The sequence below is a fragment of the Lygodium microphyllum genome, chromosome 21, assembly GCF_053477565.2.
Source record: "Lygodium microphyllum isolate KBCC chromosome 21, Lygodium_microphyllum_v1.1.10, whole genome shotgun sequence".
In the NCBI taxonomy this organism is placed as follows: domain Eukaryota; kingdom Viridiplantae; phylum Streptophyta; class Polypodiopsida; order Schizaeales; family Lygodiaceae; genus Lygodium; species Lygodium microphyllum.
The window spans coordinates 124,656,580-124,660,450 of NC_141155.1; the positions used below are offsets into that span (position 1 = coordinate 124,656,580).

Genomic DNA, 3,871 nt, shown 5'->3' on the forward strand with positions numbered 1-3,871 from the left:
CAAGACGAGGCGTAGGGAACTCCCGCACCAAGGAGTTCTCCGAGAGGAGTGAAGGACACATTCCAAGCTCAGAATTGGCCCCAAAGTGTAAAATCTCCCAAGTAAATGGAAAAGCCGCGACTACGGTGTCGTATTGCTGCGCATTCGAAGTGTGTAAACCACCTAAAAGTTGTGCATGGGATTTGGTACTTTGTACATACTTAGTTGTTGTGATAACATTTATTTTATGCGTATAAGTATAGTGGGGAGGAGTTGGAGACAAAAGTGGCGAATATGATGAGATGCTTTCAGCCTATGTTGAGCAAGGTTGAGTGGAAAGCACAACTGATGCTGGTGAACATGTTAGGACTTTGTCTTCTCCTTCTCCAGCTACATCAAAAATACCTAATGATAACCACATCCAGGAGTTGGAAAGAAGGAGGCTAAGCATTGAAATGTGCTATGAGAAGCATGGAGTTATCACTGTTACAGTGTGTGCTTGTTTTGGGTTACAATGTGTTGTTTACATGGGCGCCAAAGATATGGAACGACAGGCTCTTAAAGTATTCAGAATGAGACTTTTTGGAGTTGAGGTACGTGCTGTCCAGTTTGGTACAGGTACGTTGAAAGATGTGGCATCAGAAGCAATAAGATACTTGATTATAAATGAAGAGACTACACATTATATTTTAAGGTCCGTAATTGGATCTCACCCTTATCCAATGCTGGTGAGAGATTTTCATGCCATTATTGGCAAAGAGACTTGACGACAGTGCTGCTAATGAGGGATTTCAAATGCTAAGAAGGGAGGGAAAAGAGGAGAGTGTGACGAAAAGGAGGGAAGGGGCAATGCTAATTGGGGGAGAAAGGAGAGAAAAAGCAGGGCGATACGAAGGGGAAGAAAATTAAAAGAAGAGGCCTCTGTCGGCGTGCGTGTATTCTGTCTCCCGCACTGGACATAAAATTGCAGAACTGAAGAAGCTTTGGAAGAAGGGAAACTATGAAGGACTTAAGCCGTCCGTCTGCAGGGACCTTGGAGCATCATGCCTTGACTGATTCTTTTTTCTTCTTTGTCTAACCGGACAAAGGTTTAAGCCTCTGACATAAATTTGACTCCTTTGGCTTTGATGGCGACGGAACGGAGGATGAAGAGTATGAGAGTGATCTGATGCCTTCTGATGTCGAAGTCAAGGGGGAGGGAGAGACTGCTGCGTTGTTGGAGGTAGCATCCATGGAAGACAGGCAATCTTGATGACATCTTGGAATCTGGCGCAATCCCAGTGATTGCATCAGTGGCAGCTGATCACAATGGCATCCTATTGGATATGAAAGGTCCAGTCTCTCGTCAAGGTAATAGATATCAAAGGAATGTGAAATTTGTCTTGCGAGGGGAAAGGCTCGTCTTGTGTGAGAATTAAGGAACGTGAAGCCTGGCTCGCATGGAAAGTTTGAGGATTGACCCATATCAACAAGGATGCGGATGGTTATTATTGGCTAACTGGCCGAGTGGATGATGTCATTAATGTGAGTGGACATTGTATTGGGACTGCGGAAGTTGAATCAGCTCTTGTATCTCATCCAGACTGCTCTGAAGCAGCAGTTGTGGGGGTTGAACATGAGGTCAAAGGACAGGCCATCTATGCCTTCGTGACTTTAAGAGAGGGCATTCGTTACAGTGAGCAACTCCGTTCAAGTCTCAAGCATGCAGTGCGCACACAGATAGGAGGATTTGCAGCACCTGACAAGATTCACTGGGCACCATCTCTTCCAAAGACAAGAAGTGGAAAAATTATGCGAAGAATACTCCGCAAGATTGCCTCAAAACAACTTGACGAGCTCGGTGATATCAGCACTTTGGCTGAACCTGGAGTCGTTCAAGAACTTATTGATCTCACTGATGTGTGAAAAACTGAAACCTGGATGCAGTATTTTGGGGGTTTACAGATCAAATTTAAATTCCTCAAGGGCAGTTGGGGCACATTCCAATCATCCAATTTGTATTCTCTTTGAAGTATTGATGCGATGAAATGTTGTACCTATTCTTTCTTGTAAAAAAAATTTCAGCTGAAGATGAACTACAAATAGATGAAGGTTTGAGGGAACGGGTTTGAATTCAAACGAGAACACTTGGAACTACAGAAACTGCAACTCACAAACTCTACTTGAGAACAATGGGAAGTTTATTAAGTTCACAGTAATTGGAATATTCATTGATGAGGAGATTATCCCCTAACTTTCTCCGAAGCTCAAAGATGACAGCTTTCCTGGACTGAAGAGAAATTCTGAATTTCTTCATCAACACATAGCCGAAGGATTTAGATAAATACAATCAGGGAATTGCTGCTGATTTTGGCCACTTATTGTTTTTTTTTGAAGAACCGATTGTGCTATGTTCTACTGAATCATGTGGAATCTATCTCTAATTCTGTGCAAATGTATTGCGGTTAAAGGCAACAGTTGTTGATGAAGATGAATCAGAGCTTGTAGAAGGAGAACCATTCTGTCCAGCTTGGTTACAGATCACTCTAAACTGTTTTAAAACCTAAGGAAGAGTGGAAATTGAAATAAAATAAAAGGATCTTTGGTTACCAAAGAGAGGATCACTTGTTGAAATACCAAAACTGTTCATGACAGCATATCAAGAACATGGGTTTGCTCAGTTTCTTTGTTGTAACTCTATGATTATGACAGCATATCAAGAACATGGGTTTGCTCACTTTCTTTGTTGTAACTCTATGATTTTGACAAGGGATATAGTGAATTTTGACATCCAATATTTGAGTTCTTCTTGTTAGCCTCATTTCTTGCTGTACCTTGAACCCCGTGTTCTGCAACTCTTGCACGAACTCTTCGACATTTCTGGTGAACCCGATGTGAAAGTGCTGCGTCATCAGCAAGATGGGAGACTCGCAAGAAGAGATGACAGATGATAATGTCATGAAGAACCTGTTTCAGTCATTTACCATGTATATGCAGCAGCAAGTTCATGCAAAACGAGACAGTGATGCTATGGATGCCTTGAAAGCTGTCCAACAGGAGATGAAGCAGTTTAATGGCCAGCAAGTGTCAACTTACCTGCATTCGTATGAAGAAAAGATGAAGTTTTTTGGGGTTTCTCAAGATGTTTGGAGCCGCTACTTCTTGCGGATCGTGGTGCGCGCTCTTGAAGGTCGAATTGCAGAAATTCAAGAGGCACATGCAGGTTGGGCTGAATTTAAAAAGGCATTAAAAGATGAATATTTCCTGGAGGATACAGGTCTTATGAATCGCAGGAATTTTTTAGCATGGGTTTCTATGCCTAATAAGGGACTTTCTGTTACCGCACTTCTGCGAGAGTTTGAAAGCCGTTATGATCAGTTGGATGGGACTGAACATCAAGCTTTGGAGATGCAGAAAGTGGAGTTATTTTTGCAAGCTGCAGATGCTGATTTGCAGGAAAAGTTGGATGATCTTTTGGAAGATCAAGCTACTGATTCAGGTTTAAAGACTGAGTGGAGACATGTCATTGATGCTGTGAATGCTCTTGTCAAGAAGCAGCGCAGGAGAGTCAGATTGCATCGAAACACAGGATCAGTTCCTGAAAAATCCTTGGAGACTTCTTCTTCTATCCCTGCTGCAACTTCTTTGCCTAAGCCTACTCCAACTGTTGTGAATCCACCAGTTCCTGCTGCTCCAGTGCCCTTATTTGTAGATGATGTTATTAAAGGCTTGGCGGATTTGACGATCGAAGCAGTGAAAGCTGAAGTTGGTAAGTTAAAGGAGCAACTTATGTCAGTACCTGCTGTAGCACCTGCTCCAGTGACTGCGTTTCTAGCTGGTCAAAGGAAAGGGCGACGATGTATTTGGTGTGATAGTACAGAGCACCAGCACTGCAGAGATTGTGATGCTTTTC

At 42.7% G+C, this 3,871-nt stretch overlaps 1 pseudogene; it reads left to right on the forward strand.

The window, feature by feature from the left end:
* Window positions 1-506: 506 nt before the first annotated feature.
* On the forward strand, window positions 507-2,009 carry LOC148018514 (acetyl-coenzyme A synthetase, chloroplastic/glyoxysomal pseudogene; annotated as a pseudogene).
* The last annotated feature ends 1,862 nt before the right edge of the window (window positions 2,010-3,871 follow it).